Raw genomic sequence first — 20,056 nt, forward strand, 5'->3', positions numbered from 1 at the left:
CAGAGCTTTAGATGGAGATAGGGAACTGTCCAATGACAATGACGTATTTTATACAAAGATGTATATTTCCATTAATTCATAACAAATTTCGATAGTTTAAAAAATATCTATTAAATATCTAAATCGCCATTTTAAATGTTTGTATAACTATGCTTAAAATAAGACTATTGTAGTATTTATTAATTCGACCATAATTATTATGACACAATTAACAAAGAATAGTCATTTCTCCAATCATAAAAGGTAACAAAAGTAGATATAATTACAAGATAAAAAGAACTTTTTATATACAAAGTTTTTAAATTTTCTGTTGAATTATTATGCTCAATATGCTTAAACTTGTACTTGATATGAAGTAAATAAAAAAACAAACAAACAAAAGAATACTGAAATGTCATTTTAATTTCCATAGTAACGCACGTATAGGTATATTAATAATTTAGTTGCTAGGACCACCCACTTAGCAACCAATAATAGTGGTTTAGATTACGGATTTCTTCCGAAATAACTTTTCATACGAAACAGAATTAACTGAAAAATAATTCAATTCTACTTAAAGATGGCTAAAAGTATTAAAATAATACATTGGCAACGTGTTCTGATATATTCTAAAAGTTTCAAATGTCTATCTAGTCGGGAAGTTAGTTAAAAATCGATTGCAAGATTTGTACTGGATAAACAACCACCGGACAAATAAGAATACGAGCTAAGAAAAACGTTGTAAAAATGTGAAGAGGTGCCTATTATCCATACATACACAAAATACTGATTACGTTGTTCTGTTCGAGCCTTCCTAGAAAAAATAGCAGTACAAAAAGTATTGCGTATCAATCATTAAATAAAATCAATCAAGTATTGATTACTTAATATTAAAATGATTATAAGTTCTTAGAGAGAACCATTATTGTTATGACACAGAAATGTAAATTATATTTTCAACATTTTCCTTCAATCTGCTTCTTTCGTGACTAAAGTCGTCATTGAGAAAGATTAACCCAGGTACCTACGCCTGTGGAAGTAGGAAGTTCTTTGGTAATAAATATTTACTTTTCACTTGAGGCCTCGGGAAATTTCCGGACAACGTGTGGGTACATTTGTCTCGATATTCCCCTGGTATTTCGGCATAGAAGCGTATATTTTGTTGTTAGTTGCGAGTTGCGGCCTCGATTTAATCCCCACACACCGCCGACGACTACTCAAACAAACCAAAGTTTAAGTCACTCAGATTCAGTCTGGAAATTGCGTCTTTCAAGGGATTTCGGGCTTATCTTCCTTAGGGTTTAACCGGCTGGTGGGCCATTTTGAGGGAATGTTACAATCGTTTTAAATAATATGCCTCAACACGAATGGCGTTTTGAAAATGTATACACATCGAGTTTAGCCTTTTATCCGACTCTAGCAGCTGTCAATGCCAATAAGTTTAATTTTCAGATATTAAGTGAAACCCACTTATTTTCATTGAAATATTTCAGTATTATATCTCTTAAATATACTGTAATATTCAACGCGATTATTATTTGGTCATTATCGGCATGGTTTAAGACGGTACTTCAGTGAAACGGCAAATAATTTTCAACTATAGGTGCGACGAAATTTTGGACTGACTGGCAATCGGAGAGCGAAAGTAGAGCTGTGAACACGTCAATTTGTTTTGTGATCGCGACGGGGGAATTAATTATTCTTAAATCGTATAAAGATGACTAAAGAACGTTACCCATTTACTTGAAAAAGAAAACATGTCGATGAATATATTATTATTATTAGTTATAGAACAATAAACATAACATTAAATGGACGCATGTTGACTTTTAATGACAAATTATATTTTGTTCTGCTCGCGTCATTTGCACAATCTTCGCATCGCGTAGTCACGATCGTTTTAGACCCTGTTAATCACATGCATGGCAAACAGGCTACCTCGATATTGTGCAATCTTACCAGCGGTAGAGTGAATATTAAAAAAAATCCGAATATTTAAATAACGTTAGAATTATAATAGACACTTATCGAATTATTAGTACAATAGCTATGGACTATCAGATATAAGTAAAATAAATTAATGTTATAAAAACCAACGTGCGTCCGCCCGTGTTATATACATTTTTTTTTTGCATAAGCGAATGACATTTTGTTATAATATGTCATAATATGCAATATATTCAATTGTCATATTTTCCATAGATGATGAGAGAAAAATTAATAATTTCACAATAAATATTATTATCAATATCTTTAATCCGAATTATAGATACACTAAGTAAGTATATGCTATGTAAATTTATTTATATCCAGGACATAGATATAATATATTCTTTGTCGATCAGGCTTTCTGGCTATACTTCAGCTGAGGCATGGTCTAAAAAGATCGTGAGTACACGACGCGCAGATTGTACAAACGAACAAAACATAATATGTCATAAAAATTCAACATGCGTCAATTTAATGTCATGTTTATTATTATATTAGTAATACTAATAATATATTCATTGACTTGTTTCTTTTTCTAGTAAATGCGTAACGTTTTTTAGTCATATTTAGACGATTTAAGAATATATTCCTACGTCGCCATCACAAAACAAATTGACGTGCTTACAGCTCGACTATCGCTCTCCGATTGGCAACGAATGCGAAATGACGTCCCACCTATTGTTGAAAATTAATTGCCGTTTTACTGATTTGTAAGCTCTTAACAGTTTGGTAAACTTTCGTTTTTAGCTACTAATGTTTTTTTCTATTTCTTTCAGAATGAATCTTCCCACAAATCAAAGAACAGCTGACGGATCTAAGCAACTTATTAAACGCATGAAGGTATTCTTTCGTTACTTTATCGAACTATTTTTTTAATTTATATTTCAGTATGACGTTATGATGTCTTTGAAGATTAGCTTAGTCAACATAGCTGTTGTATTTGACTTCATGTCGAAGGGAGTATTTTAACAATATTGTTAAATAAAATAATCATTCCAAATTATATGGATAAAAATCAAATCCATTAATATATAGTTGATATGACGGATCGATTATTGTATCATTATGTAAAGCCCCCGAATGTATTGTGAAGAGCAATTACGTAAGGCTATTAGCCTGATGGATAAATTTTAAATAAATACTTCTTTTAGAAAGAATCATCAGTTTAATCTTTCCCAAAAACATTTTGTTAGCGCTTAAAAGGAAATAGTTTTACTAATTGTTTGACTTGATTAATTATTGTGTCGTCTCACAGACTCACACTTTCCTAACAATTTACTTCAACTCCTTACAGTGACAGCACAGTGACGACGCCGCGACGTTATTTTGACACAGGAACACAAAATAATCGTGCCAATACTTATTTTCACTAAACGTTTCTGCAATAATGAGTTATAAACGTAAAATGAGATTTATACCGTCAAGAAATGTTTTAAAATATTAAAATTTCCGTAGTTTGAAAGGAGTAGTGTCTTCATTTGTTTCGATGAAAGTGACATTTAAATAATTTTAAGGGTTAACTGTCAATTCCAGATCAAAAGATATTATTTTAATTAAAATCATAGAAACTATCCACTACTTGACAAGAAAAATCTTTTCTACACATATTTATACAAAAAATAATGATAAAATAATTGTTTAATGTTTTAAACAATTGTTAAAATACAATATTCACAGTAAAGTTGACAGTGTCTCTCTAAGCGACAAAATATATTATATTGATCATTATTAATGGATTATTTGAAGAATCTACATATTCGTTTTCGAGATGATATACATCATAGTATTTGGCAATAAAAATATTTAATTACCTCATTTAAATAATATGCTAATTATATCTAATAGCCACCTCTGATGGGCAACGCACCAGTTGCGCTCGACGCAGAGAATGTGTTTTAAACACCATACTTCATTTTGGTGATATGGAACGGTTTCACTTCCTTTCAGTGATTTAGTTAGTTGACTCGGTCAAAAGTGAAACATTTTCACAGTAAAATATTAATATTTCACTGGGAAATTTGCTATTCAATGTTGTTTGAAATTTGTATAATTACTTCCATATTGATATTGCCGTCATGTTATGTGTGTACCTACCATTTATTATTTGACTATTGAATTAAGTATAAGTATATATTATATATTTTTTCCATAATAACGGTAATTACCAGGGCCCGCCCGCTTTCGTATTTTTTAGGTTCTCTATCTACCACATTTAAACGATATTACGTTGAATTAGTATTACTGAAAATCCATTCACGTGTGAGCTAACAGTCGCGGTTCCCCGGCAACCGTGACTCCCTCCAGGGGATACTCGATCAAGTGGAAACCCGACGTCTAACTCCACCGCAAAATATCTGCGAAACGCTTCCCACTCTCACCGTTGTGTTATAAATATCCCATTATGCTTTACATTTTACACGATGAACTTACTAACATATTCATGTTTAGTTACACCGACGACTGTGTTAATAATTGTTCTCGATATGCATATCAAATTTTAAATGGAAAAAAATGTATGTAAAAGTCAGCGGAAGTAGTACCTCCTACATATTTTTCATGCTTTAAAAAATATGTATGATTTTATGGCTTTCAAAATATAGCATGAGAAGTATTTTGCAGTAAGAAGTAGTTAAGTAGGTAGAATATTAAAAAAATCGACCAGCTCTTACACGGAGCATAATATCATATTTTCAATGTCTGAAGTTATCACGACCAGCGCATCTATTCTATACACAAGACTGCTTTCGGCCGCTATCTAGGATAGGAAAGTATCCAAGTATTAGCACTTGTTGTAACAATTACAATAAGTTAGTTGTAATTTTTCCAATAAGTGCTATGTTTTAACTCTCTTGTCTGTGATAAATTTTAGAGTGAGATAGACAGTTTGACAGTTCAGATGGCTAACTTATTCTAATTAATACAATAAGTCAGTGGTTTTCAAACTTTACGTTACTACGCCTCCCTTTTAAAATAATCTAATCTTGGCGCCTCCCCCCCCCCTTTATTTCATTAAATACATTTTTACACAAAGTGCTTTTTTCTACTAAACAGGCTCGATATATGGATTTCATTGCATCTAATGCAGAAAATTTCGTTTCGCATAAATATGATGTTACGAACGGTAGCAGTACCTACTTGCATTGCTTTTCTTGACAAAGTATTATATTATTCTTCAGTTCGATTCAACCAAAACTGAACAAAGGTGTTTATTTCCATATACCTAGCCATTTTTATTAGTCAGGAAATACACTACAAATAATTATAAAATAAAATTCTACATGTGAATTATCATCAATCACACACATCACACAATTACATCAAATTGTATCTCGCAGATACATATATTATAAATACTAATATAACGAATTTGTGGTGTGTGTTCATCTCACTTAACTGGTCGATCCGCAACATCGGGCCCCCAGGCTGGAGCCCTGTCAGTCCCCCCCCCCATCTTGTAGGGGCCATGCACAATAGTATAGAAATTAGGTGTAATAAAATTAGTCTCCATATCTTCATACAGGTTTGCTTACAACCTAACTTTTATAGGACTGTTTTTTATGTGGTTTATAACTAGCTGCCGTTTTATGAACTATGCACTTGCAAACTGCAAACCTGTGGCTACATTGTTGTGTTAAGCATTTCGTGCCTCCCTTTGCAACAGTCCGTGCCTCCCCAGGGAGGCGCACCCCCCAGTTTGGAAATCGCTGCAATACGTGTTAATATTTCGATACTTTCCTACCCTAGTTAGCTGCCGTAAAGGCTGAAAGCAGTCTTGCGTATAGAATATATGCGCACGTTCAGTTGTGAGATCTGATATTCTCTTAGCGCATAATACAGTATATTATATCACCTTGACATTATACAATATTAGCTCAATACTCTGGTTCCAAGAATGTCGACATTATTGATAGAAAGAAATATCATTTTCATTTTGCTGCAGACACAACGCTCTATTTTATAATGAGGGGACATAATGACGTACTCCACATGCACCTATAGGCAATTTATTAGAAAAGCTTTATATGCTTTTTAGTCTTGTTTGTTATTCCATGACTCCATTATTCATTAATTTGTTAGAATCATACACTAATACCTGGAGAGACCATTTTATTAATATGTATAGACGAAGGGCCCACATTGCGTACATTTTTATTCAAAAAAGTTATGCAGGTACACTAATCATTGTATCACCTGCGTCTTAATAAACACCTCTTGGCAAATAGTGTGAATTTTGCTACCAAAAAATCAAAGAAACATAGAATATTCAAATGCAAATAGTATTACTTATATAATATAAAAGTACGGTGGTAAGTGGTAAGCTAAAGCTGTTGAATAAATACATAGCTGCAAGTTGTCCTCACGTCATTCACATGTAGCAAAATTAACATTATGTGGGCTCTGTTTTATTATTTGCTAATGCTGCGCTGACTTGCAGTTTCAAACCTAAAATAAGTTTTGTATATATTGAGCCTTCATTATTTACTAATACTATAATATTACTAGTCTACTAGTGGTATTATACTAGTCAGCAGTGAATGAGCTAATTAACAATCACTTAAAATCGTTCTGATTTAAGTAAACAAAACAAGATATCAACGGCAGACAGTAATTTTCTTATTTTTAATCACTTTCTATAGTCTATTCCAGGGGTTGCGAACCTATGGCACGCGAGATGATTTTGCATGGCACGCGTTTGAAGAGAAAAAAACACCTGTAATAATAATAAATGACAGATCGCATTTTATAAAAAAATAGTAGGCAAATCCTCTTCAAGAATAAATATTACGTTTAATGTAAATATATAATTGCATAGGTCGGTCATTAGACTTTGTCCTTCTACCGTCACATAATATAATACATATTATTATCACATTAACTTAACCAGGCGGCGGAGGATGCCGCACTGCGAACTTCTAATTTTGATTGATTTACAATGCTTGAGACCACTATAGCGAGAGAATGTCTCATCCGATCGGAGTAATTCTCATATCAATTTGTGCGATGAGAACCAAACTAATTAATACAACAAACAATTTCATTTCGACCCACAAAAATGGAACCAAATAAGAAACAGAAACTTGGTGAAGCTGGTACCTAGTAGTAATTCTGACAGACAGTTTCAAAATTGGTAGACCGAAATATATGACGTATTGAAAAAAGTAATAAAGTTATACGTGTGCTATGTTGTGAGTGGTATTTAGAACATCATCATTTTTTGAATAGGATTTTTGAAAACTATTTTTTCCTCATGAAAAACTGCTCGGCACGTCAGACAGTTGAAAAATAATATTAAGGAAATTTTGGCACGCGTACGTAAAAAGGTTCGCCAACCATGGTCTATTCACTCTATACAATCAATTGGCAGAGAATATGATTATCGACTGTTGTAATTAAAAATGTTTCTTACGCCTATCTTTGTTATATCACTTCAATCCCATTGGAATGAATTGTGAATGATATAGAAATAAGTAATTGAATTTTTGAGAATATGTTATTATATAAACTGAGTTCAATATCCGATTAGATTTCCAATAACGAATAGATTCCATTTTAAAATCATCAATTTTCATCAATCAGTCAACGTTATGAATAATATATCATTGTGTGTTTTGTTTATCAAATTATTATTGTAATTTTAATATTGGTAATTGTCTAATAAGTGTATGTACGTATCTAAGACGGTACTTCAGTGAAACGGCAAATAATTTTCAACTATAGGTGCGACGAAATTTTGGACTGGCTGCCAATCGGAGAGCGATAGCGAGCTGTGAACACGTAAATTTGTTTCGTGATGGCGACAAGGGTATTAATTCTTAAATCGTGTAAAGATGACTAAAAAACGTTACCCATTTACCTGAAAAAGAAAACATGTCAATGAATATATTATTATTGTTACTAATAGAACAATAAACAGAACATTAAATGGACACATGTTGGATTTATATGACAAATTATATTTCGTTCGGCACGCGTCATTTGCACAATCCGCGCATCGCCTGGCCACGATCTTTTTAGACCATGCCTCAACTGATGTATATATAGCCTGCGCTTCTTAATTAATTATCGGTAGTCGCAGACTTCTCATCAAAGTGAATTCCGACAGAAATTCTGTCGCGTAATATTAATATTGAATTTGTATTTCAACAGTCAGATATTATCTCGTCTATATTCACTATATTCTACAGAATACGGCGTTCCTAATGTTCCTAATATGATGTCTTCAGGACTAATAGAATAATATTGCCAAATTGCTTGAGTCTTTGCAAATTAATTGCAAAAAAATAACGGAAATAATTAAATTTTATTATAATGCCAGCCGGCAGTCATGCACAGAGCATAATAAAGTTGACTCTAGAAGAAAAAGGTTATCATTAATTATCATGGTACACTATGAATGAACATTTAACATCGTTTATTGTCTTTGTATTTATATGTATTTAATTACAAATTAACTAATAGACTACTAAACATTTGCAAAGAATAAATCAGGAGTTTTATTATAATATTGTTTTAAGCCATTCGCTTGTTTTGCTGATGTAAACGTTAGTGTACACAGTGCATGATTTAATTTAACTTAAATTATAGTTTACCACTACTTCGCCATGTGCGATCGATCCTAAGAGGATCATAATCAGTGATGCCAACCGTACTATAATTATAGTACAATACTATAATTTTGATTTCGCGAAAAATGTAAAGTACTATAATTTTACACCAAATATACCAAAATACTATAATTTTAAAGGATTCGAGACGAAAAATGTTCCTGTACTATATATTTTTCAGAAATACTATAATTTTTACGCCTTTTTACTATAATCAGCATAGAAAAATATGGCAACACTGATCATAATAGATATTATTATAAGCCTCCACAGAGTGGAGGTTGTATTATCAAATTTTATTTTCGTGACAAATGGGTGTTAGCCACTTGTTCAGCATAATAATTAATATGTACATACGCTGGATCCAAATGTACATTGGAAAACATCATGAAAATTTGCCAGTCCCGGGACACATGCCATTACAAGCTGGCACATTACCGAATGCCTAGCGATAGGCATTCAAATATAATTAACGTGAACTTAATTTAATAAAATAATTATTAATCATTTTATTAATAAGATTGATTAAAACTTACTATTTAAGTTCTTGTGACTAATACCTTCGTTATAATTATTGTTTCTCTTAGATCCACATTTAAACAAATGAGAGCAACACCTTAAGGCTATACCTCAGTTGAGGCATGGTCTAAAAAGGTCGTGGCTAGGCGATGCGCGGATTGCGGGTCGCGGGTGCAAATGACGCATGCCGAACGAAATATAATTTGTCGTATAAATCCAACATGCGTCAATTTAATGTTCTATTAGTAACAATAATAATATATTCATTGACATTTTTTCTTTTGCAAGTAAATGGGTAACGTTTTTTAGTCATCTTTACACGATTTAAGAATTAATACCCCCGTCGCCATCACGAAGCAATTTGACGTGTTCACAGCTCGACTTTCGCTCTCTGATTGCCAGCGAGTCCAAAATTTCGTCGCGCCTATAGTTGAAAATTATTTTCCGTTTCACTGAGTATCGCCTTAAGTTGTGGATTTAAAATAATTTACAACACGTAGATATTTGGTAACTACGATCGGTAATTAAAACTAATAGGTTAATATTTCCAAAAATTTTTTTAAAAATTCACAAAAAAAATATGAATTGCACACGGTCTTTATAAAAAAACTTTCGAATATCGAAGAAGTTTGAAAAATTCCAGTAGCTACCTACCTATCCATCATCTAATATATAAAAATTAATATTTGTGTGTTTGTGTGTTTGTGTGTTTGTGTGTTTGTGTGTTTGTGTGTTTGTTTGTTCGTATTTAATGCGCAGCCATACCGTTCATCCGATTGCGATAAAACTTTGTAAACTTATTGCTTGCACTTGCGGGAAGAGTATAGGCTATACTAATATATAAAAATGAATGTCTGTCTGTATGTCTGTCTGTCTGTGTGTCTGTCCCGTATGCGTTCCTATACCATTCATCCGATTGCAATGAAATTTTGGTAAGTGGTTTCATGCACACCCATGAAGATTTATGAATTAGAAAAATCATCATCTTCTTCTTCTTCATCATTATATTTTCTTTTATTCGTATGGTTCCTATACCATTCATCCGATTGCAATGAAATTTTGGTAAGTGGTTGTATGCACACCCGCGAAGATTTCTGAATTAGTACAACCATCTTCTTCTTCTTCTTCTTCATTCTATATTCTTTTATTCGTATGGTCCCTATACCATTCATCCGATTGCGATGAAACATTCGTCAGTTGTTGTGGTAACACCCGCAATGGTTTTTGAATAAGTATAACTATCTTCTTCTTCTTCTTCTATTTGTATGCGGTTCTATTCCATTCATCCGATTGCAATAAAATTTTCGTCAGTAATTGTGCCAACACCCGCGAAGGTTTCTGAATTAGTACAACCATCTCCTTCTTCTATTCTATCTTCTATTCGTATGCGTTCCTATACCATTCATCCGATTGCAATGAAATTTTGATCACTGTGAAGTGTTGTGCTCACGCCGCAAAGGTTTCTGAATTGTTACAACTATTTTCTTTTTCTTCTATTCTATCTTCTTCTATTTGTATGCGTTCTTATACCATTCATCCGATTGCGATGAAATTTTGACCAGTTGTTGTTAGCACGCCCGCGAAGAGTTCTAAATTAGTACAACCATCTTCTTCTTCTTCTATTCGTATGCGTTCCTACACCATTCATCCGATTGCAATGAAAATTTGATTAAGTGTTGTGTTCACGCCCGCAAAGGTTTCTGAATTGATACAACCATTTTCTTCTTCTTTTTCTTGTATTCTATCTTCTTCTATTCGTATTCGTTCTTATACCATTCATCCAATTGCAATGAAACTTTGGTGAGTTGTCGTGCGCATGCCCACAAAGATTTCTGAATTAGAAAATCATCTTCTTCTACTATTCGTATGCGTTTCTATACCATTCATCCGATTGCGATGAAACTTTTGTCAGTTGTGTGCGCACACCTACGAAGGTTTCTAAATTATTATTATATAACATACAAAGTTTGTTGTTTGTTTGTTCCATCCAATTTTGATTTTTTTTTTACTACATATTAATAACATTAATAACGTTTTCATATTTTGGATTCGATTTTAATTTAGTGTTCTTATGTTTGACCTTTACTCATATTAGAATTATTTTCATATTGCCATATTGTATTACACAGATATTTTAATATTAAAAAAATAATTACCTCTTATTATTTTTACATAAATATAACCACGAAGCGACCCTGTGCGAAGCTGGGTACTTCAGCTAGTAAATAATAATATCGTGAGTCAATAAACTTTGGATTTGCTTGTAGATTTATAATAATAGAACCTGATAATTTTAATAACTCTGCCACGGAAGATAGCAATGAAAACTATAAATAATTTATTTACGATCATATTTTTCTATCAAACTAGCAGAAATACCTAACTATAAATGTTAGTAATTGAACCAGGGAACTCAGAAATAATGGGAACTGAAATACACAACGGGTAAGGCGATAGCAGGTAACCGACTCGAGTAAGGAAGAACCGGGTTAAACTTACACACGTGTCTAGAATCCGGTTTACGTCGAATACTGAAAACTGCTCTCGGTTTATGCATTTACGCTCATTTAATGTTGGTGTATTACACACACTATTGCACGTGCATAGTGCGTACTTCATTTTCGTAGGACACTCACACATTCAAAAGCCTGCTTCACCATGCGGCGTATTGAATATAGCCTATCGGTATTATATTTATTATCTGTTCTGTGGATTGAACAGAATACCTGTTACTTGCAAATTATCAGCTTTGTACCTTTCGTTTGACGTGATAAAGGCACAATTTCTACTTAATCGTGCGCTTATAGCTTTTTGTTATCATAGAGTATTTAGTATAATATGATGCATCTTCAAAACAAACAAACGCTTCTATTTTAATCCATTGATAAGACCGGACATCTCTTTGTAATTCAAAGCAAGCAAATCTTGTTTGCTTACTTGCGCACACGAACAGGCATATTATCGTCTGAACCGTTTACACCACTGAATTGGCTCATCCATCCGGAAAACCATCAATGTTTATATTATTATTATATCAGTAGCTGGACATTTTCTGCTTATGTTTACGTTTGTGTAAAATAGAGGGATCAAATAAGAACGATCGTTTGCAGTAGTAATTTCAGATTTAAGCTTTAAAGCAGTGATTTCCAAACTGGAGGCGCGGAGTGTTGCAAGGGGAGGCGCGAACAGTTTAAGGCTGTACATCAGTTGAGGCACGGTCTAAAAAGATCGTGGCTAGGCGATGCCCGGATTGCGGGTCGCGGATGCAAATGACGCATGCCAAACGAAATATAATTTGTCATATAAATCCAACATACGTCCATTTTATGTTCTGTTTATAGATGTTGAACACATCCTCTGGGATTGCCCGCTTATGGAATTCGAACGAGCGGAGCTGTTTGCCAGGGTCCGTCCTCACACGGGCCCAATTGGTCATGGAGATCTGGTAGCAACCGAGGCCAACTTTGCGGCATTTGAGAAATTTGCAGTGTCGTATGGGGAGCGGGATAGTCCCGACTCTTCTGTAGACTCATCCATTTCAATTCGTGACACTCAGTATGCGGGAACACAAAGGGCTTAACGTCAGCGGACAGCAGAGCCAGTCCAAAAAACAAAAAATTTTCTTTCTTAACTTTCTTCTTTAAGCACTACGGTGCATGGTTGCAGCATCAGTCCCGTGCGGCTCCGTCTCGGGACGGAATGAGCACTTAAAATCACTTCTTTCAGACACGTTTAAAGCGTCATAGAAAGCGGCCGTGCATATCCACGGTTGTGCATATATGACGGGTGGTGGTGGGCACTTTAAACTGTTCTATTAGTAACAATAATAATATATTCATTGACATGTTTTCTTTTTAAAGTAAATGAGTATCGTTTTTAGTCATCTTTACATAATTTAAGAATTAATACGCCCGTCGCCATCACGAAACAGAGTGACGTGTTTCCAGCTCGACGTTCTCTCTCAGAATGCGAGCGAGTCCAAAATTTCGTCGCGCCTATAGTTGAAAATTATTTGCCATTTCACTAATATATCACCATAACACAATTAATATAGCCACAGGTTTGCAGTTTGCAAATGCATAGTTTATAAAACGGCCGCTAGTTATAAACTACGTAAAAAACAGTCCTATAGAAGGTTGTTTGCAAACCTGTCTGAAAATATGGAGACTAATTTTATAAAACCTCACTTCTATACCTACTATTGTGAAGCGCGCTGACTATCTCCTGAAAAAAATGAAATTAAAGGGTCAAATCATAATGTTGAAATTTGAGGCAAATTTGTTCAGGAACGATAATTTTGTTCTATTTATATTTGATTTCATTGATTCAAAAAATCAATGCAAGGACCACTAATGCATTCGTTGATTTAAAAAGACAGGGTGAAGGCATCTATAAAAATTGGAGTTTTTGAAATCAAAATTACAAAAAAAAAAGTTCGTCATGTTTCCACTTTTACATGATTTCTGCGTCAGATATATTGAAGCAAACAAAAATCTATATGATGATTAATTTACTTAAATGATAACTCCCGTGTATAATTTAGGAAACACTACATTAGAGCACCACACTGCCCTTAACCTCAGCGATAGGTAGGTGGGCCCACCAAAGATCCTGGCCTTGGGGCCCGCTTCAGGATGTCGGGCCCATGATAGAATCCATTTGTCAATGAACGATGATAAATTTGAAATTGATTGTGATAATAAACAAGCACATCCATCGCATGAGAAACAAATTACTTTAAAAATTAATATAATATAAATAGTAAAACCTTGTTTATTTAAAAAAAATCATTTTTGTATTAGTAAATTCTTGACTATTTAAAAAGGTGTCTGTATTATTTAATGAACAAAGGGGGGGAGCCAGAGGCGTAGTAACATAAAGTTTGGAAACCACTGCTTTAAAGAATCAGAGATTCGATATTGGATAAACAGAATCAACCATACAAATGATAATTTCGATCAATATTATCCAATCCATGATATTATAACCAATAATATCTACAAAAAGCTTTGACTACACATGTGTATATGCAAAAGCTTTGAAAACAATCCCTACTTATGAAAATAATCCAATATTATGTTTTTCCACATTTAAAAAAGTCTGAATATTTACATATTTTACCCTGTGTATAACTGCCAGGATACACCATGTCGAAGGCGCAAGTTTGCGTAGAAGCATCACATAAAAGAAAACTTTTTTCAATATTGGAAAAGGTTATTTAATACTGAAATCGTGTTCGCCTGCCGATGCGTGTAAATTGAAGCATACGCTCCTTACAATGCCGTCAATATTCATTTTGAATCCTCCAACTTGAGGGAAGCCCATATAATATTATAACGCCGTAATGTCGGTACATACTTTACAAAGTTATTGCTTCGCACATGAATATGGAAATTTCATTACAGGATCTAGATGTGACACGGTAAAAAAAATCCATTGTTATCGCGGAATACGTAGCTGCTACTTATTTTTTTATGATTTTATTTTCGACAAACCTTTCATGATTTCGACACTATTCAGTTATAATTACTTATGGCATGGGTGTATGGCATATTAAAGCAATTCATCATTTTCGCTACGAATCAAAATATACAGAATCCATTTGCTCAACTACGTGTACTCATGCCCTAGGGCAGTTTTTGCGAACCTTTTTACGTATGCGTGCCAAAATTTCCCAAATATTATTTTTCAACTGTCTGACGTGCCGAACAGTTTTTCATAGGAAAAAAATAATTTCTAAGAATTCTATACTTACAATAAATCGTCACTGTTTTGGCAGAAGACACTAATTCGAAAAAATGACATATTGAGTTAGCTATACCAAAATTTTCCTTATTTCAAACTTTGCCGTCTGAAAACCTTCTTAATAAATAAACAGTCTTTATTTTAAAGTCATCCTTTTTACGATTACTTAATAAACTCTTTCAAACATTTCAAACATTTTAACAACTTCAAAGTCAAATTACTCAAAACTAGTATTCTCCAGTTAGTGTGTTCTGCCAGAACAGAGACGAAATGATGATGTTCTAGATACCAATGAACGAATATAGTACACATATAGCTTTATCGCTTTTTTCAATTACGCCATACATTTCGGTCAACCAAATGAATTTCGAAACTGTCTGCCAAAATTACTACTACTGGCTCCACCATGTTTTTGTTTCATATCTGGTGCAGCCATTTTTTGTTGGTAGAAATTAAATCGTCTGTTAATGTATAAATTAGGTTGGTTTTTTACGCACAGATTGACACCAGAATTGCTCCGATCAGATAAGGCATTTTCTCGCTATAGTGGCCTCAAGCCATTGTCATCCCCCGCCGCCTAATGAGATTAGTGCGATAATAATTTATGTGACGCATAACGCCTAAGAATCGACCTATGCAATTATATATTTACATTAAACGTAATGCTTCTTCTTGAAGAGTATTTACGTGTTATTTGTTATACAATGCTATCTGTCATTTATTATTATAAGTTTTTTTTCTTTTCAAACGCGTGCCATGCAAAATCATCCGCGTTCCATAGGTTCGCCACCCCTGACCTAGAGCCTAGGGCCTAGATCCAAATACATATCGAATTAAAAATAAATATTTTTAAAAGCCTCAGAAATAAACCAATTCCCAATTCCATGCCCTCGAAAAAGGTGTTTTCAAAACATGAATTTTCAATAAAAATAATGTTTCATTCTGAAATATTTGTCTTGTTTATCCAAGCATTGATGGCAGACGATTTTATAAAATACTCGCCTATTTTTTTCATCGAATAAATTACAAGGTTTGAGAATGTAAGAAAACATCTTACTGAAATATATAATTACTATAAAAATCTTTTTGAAAAAAATAGGACGCCCAACCTGCTTTTACTGGATTAGCGCTAATGTGCTCTAACAACTAATCTATGTGCGTCCTCTTTCAAATTATGTATATTATATGTATTACTATTATGTAGAGCTTGGTCTCCTGATAATTTCGACGACCCAACATAAATAAATATTAAGCCTAACACTGTTTTTATTTTAGCAAAATGTATGACTGAAAACTGCTCACCCCTTCGCATTTTTAAATGATTCGCCAAGTTTTCCAAAACGCACCGAAATATATTATATTTAACACCAACTACAAATGTTTTCTCGTGGGATTTTTGTGAAAAATAGTCTGTACACATTCTCGTGAGTATTGTAGGCTTTCCATTCCATGTGTTGATAAAGTTTACATTCCTTCAGCCTGAGTAATGGCACAACGACGTGGAAAAATACAAATTTCATAAAAAATAATTTGCTGTCTGACAGTCAAGCATTACGATAATAATGTAGTTGTACTGAAATTTTCTCAGTCTAGGGATGTTGTCACATTTATTGTCCTTTCTAGCACGAGCGTTTGATCATAGTTTCTGTGTTTAATGAATATGTTTAATGATAATGTCAGTTTATAGGTTAAAATATAAAAGTACCTACGTCTCTTGCATACTTTCAACGGTTATTTTTTATAATTTTTCGTTAATATAATTTTAATTTTTCTAACCCGTCTTGAATCTTGGCCGACTCTTGAAGAGGGGTTTTTCAAGAACAGAGTTGTTTCAAATTAGTTATTCTGCACGCTATGTACAGACATAGATTAACATGGAAATTTTCCAAACGCGTGATTGTAGTAGGTACGAGTAATAGAATATCTATTTAGTAAGATGTTTCTTATGTCTTTGGACACTGTCTTTAGTTCGTACGCCTAACAATCCCTATGTATAGTAAGTGTGCTTGTTTTGATGGCTTTACCGTTGGTTCTTTTATTGTCGTGTTCAAATTTAAATTGTTTATTTTACATATAATTAACATGGCAAAATATAAATTCAAATAAACCAGTATTAAAAATATTAATACAGGCTAATATAAGTAAACAATAAAAATAAAACTACACGGAAGCACACCGAGTGATCTAAGTAGACCCTGCATTAAAAACAATGTTCAGCTAAACTCACCCTTACGTAAGTGGTATACATCAATATCCGAAGCTAATTGATTGAATATAGTTATTGCCCTCCCAATTAGCATTACTAATGGCGGGTTAGTTCTGCAAAAATATGCAAGACGAAGCCTTTTTACAAATGGTAGACATATGACCAGTAAACGTCAATTAGTTTAGTGTCAAACGTAATGCCAAGATCTTGTTGCACGCGGAGCATTTAATTACGATTTAATTACCGCATTTAAATAACATGCTAATTATATCGAATGGCAAATTAATTAGTGTACAGCTGGTGTACCGTCCGCGTGGAAAGGATTAGATGATATTCGCGAAAGAACTCTAACGTGCATCGAACATGGAAAGACAACACTCGTGATCAATATTGAAGTCCAGTTTGTTACACCTGCCCCAATCTAATATATAATCTATATCAAGTTGTAGTGGACGACAATCGCCCAATTTCTAAGAAGTGTTTCAAGTCATCAACAACAACAAAAACATAGCATTTTAAATTACCAATGCAATGTCGTTTATAAAAATCATGAACAGCAATGGCCCCAGGTTTGAGCTCTGTGGGATACCAATATTAATTTTGATGAGACTTTCGCCTCTTCATCATTACGTGATCACTTCGATCTTCGATCTTTTTATATTTATCTAATTGTTAATTTATATCTTGCACCTTCTTTGTACTTTGAATGTCTAAATCTATTTTATAAATAAATTATTTTTAATGTATTTATATTATTCATTCGGATAATGAACCATTGTGATGCTTTGCAGCATAAGCCACCGACGCAGTTGAATATTTTTCAAGCGCTACATTAAATTTATTCAGAGTATAAATGACGTCAAAGAAAACCACAACAGCGCTTTGCCCTTAAAGAATTTGGCGAGAGGATTCCGAGAGAGACAAAGACAAATTTACACCCTTTGAGATCGTTCCAGCTGATCTGGGCGGAGCGCCTCCCACGATGATGACGTCACGCTGCGGGATTTTTCCCCACACGGAGAAAACTTTGTTTACTGAGTGCGTACATCGCCAGGGACACAACTGGAACGGGACGCGCAAAACTGCCATGGATATAATATATTTATTTATAGATTGCATTAGACTACAGTAACGCAATAGGGTTTCAGCAATCTTCCAGATTGGCTGTCGGAGGTGGCGGAGTAGGAGTTGTTCTATCTCTAGCTCGGTCTGTGGAAAGCACATAATGCAATCGATGAAGTGATAATACATACTATATTATTATGCACGCCTCTCTTTGACGCAAAAGCCTGAATAGTGAATTACATTTCTGTGAAAAATAAATGATAGCAACTTATACACAGAATAGTAAATGCTACGGAAAGCATTAGCGAAGAGTGCTTGTTGAAGGAATGAAGGCTTTCAATATAAATTTTGATATTTGTCAACAGTGCACAGATATATATTTTAATTAACTACTTTTTTATTCAACGAATAATTCACAAAATTTAAGAATGTAACATTCTAATTATTGAACATACAATTTGAAAAACGTAAGACACCCCGCAGGAATCGAACCTGTATCTCTCGGGTATCGCGCCCACGCACATAGTCCACTATATGCTAAATAAGTCATACTTAATTACGACAAATTTTACCTATTGGCTTTATATATAGGTATATTTGTCCGATTAAAGGATTTAACAATATTTCTATTATACTATTATAACGGAACTATTTTTAAATATACATAATTACTAGATTGTGCCGTGGGTGAATTTTTATTCAATTATCTAAACTACGTAACTTATCAAAATTTTTAAAGGGAAAAAAAATAAGGGAAATCTGGATGTTGTCAAGTCAAATGACATTTTTGTCAACGAGAGTTGGAAACACTATCGAAGACGTATCAAATATTGTGTACTTAATACGTTGACGATCCTTGTTATAGAATAATGAAAATATAATGATATTGAACTACAAAAGTGCTCATTTTAATTAAATCAATCTATAAAAACGATTATGTTAAATTGACACTGACACAATGCGCGAATTCCTCGTATGACGATGAGTAGACTTGGAATAAAATTGGTTGTAAGCAATGACATTCATATGGACGAAGCATCTGGGAATAAAAATGACACTCACTTTTTTGTCGGGTCTGCCGAATGGCATAATCTGTTCTAACGCCATTACAATAAAGGTGATATTGCTATAAATTTCCGATGCTTTTTGTTGGGTCTGCCGAACGGTTCGGTTCGAACGGGTTCGCTCAAACGAACATTGACACTAGAAACACTGTTCTAACGCCATTACAATAAAGGTGATATTGCTATAAATTCCCGATGCGTGATATCGCATTATGGAAATTGCGTGACGTCTACCTATACATGTGCGAATGTCACTGTGCGTGAATTTACTTACTAGCCACTGTATTGAATGCGTTGTCCATTAATAATGTCATTGGTTGTAAGAGATTGCCAACAAAGAGATTGCCAACAAAGAGATTGCCAACAAAGAGATTGCCAACAAAAAAAAAAATTTGATATAGTTTGCTGTTTTTTCCCACCTACGCAGGTAGGATTTACCATATAACTATTGGGGCCCCCGAATTAGGCCGAAATATAATTTTATTATGTGGGGGTAGACAGATTGAGCATCGCTTAGGGGCGGCAGTTACTCGAAAGGCGGCAAACCGAGGAGATTATATAGAAATAGCTACCTAAACTGAGTACTTAATAACGAAAATATATTTCCTTTAAAAAAATCAGCCCACTGGTTGGAAACAAAATGTATTAATTAACATAAAAGGTTTAACATTTTGTTGTCGGGTACGCAATGTCTAGCTTACTTCCGTTGCCCTTCGATGTCCTTGGTGACCAGAAACGACACGAGCACGGATGACAAAAATTATTGTAAGTATAACAAAATGGGGCGGCATTTTGCTTAAGTCTCGTATTGGAGTTCAGCTGTTATTGTTAAAAATTGGGTACCTACCTGATAAAAAATACTATAAAGCAAATAAAATATTTTT

General features: G+C 33.7%; 1 protein-coding gene across 1 annotated transcript in view; it reads left to right on the forward strand.

Moving 5' to 3' along the window:
- Positions 1 to 20,056, forward strand: part of LOC147066389 (ubiquitin-conjugating enzyme E2Q-like protein 1) — a 153,951-nt gene that overhangs the window by 75,699 nt on the left and 58,196 nt on the right. Inside the window, exon 2 of the mRNA XM_085956148.1 lies at positions 2,745 to 2,808. The gene's annotated coding sequence lies outside the window, so the exon portion shown is untranslated. The remainder of the gene's footprint in view (positions 1 to 2,744; positions 2,809 to 20,056) is intronic.

This window comes from Rhyacophila brunnea, unplaced genomic scaffold, assembly GCF_057557595.1.
Source record: "Rhyacophila brunnea isolate RB1 unplaced genomic scaffold, BYU_Rbru_1.0 scaffold_5, whole genome shotgun sequence".
NCBI classification, from domain to species: domain Eukaryota; kingdom Metazoa; phylum Arthropoda; class Insecta; order Trichoptera; family Rhyacophilidae; genus Rhyacophila; species Rhyacophila brunnea.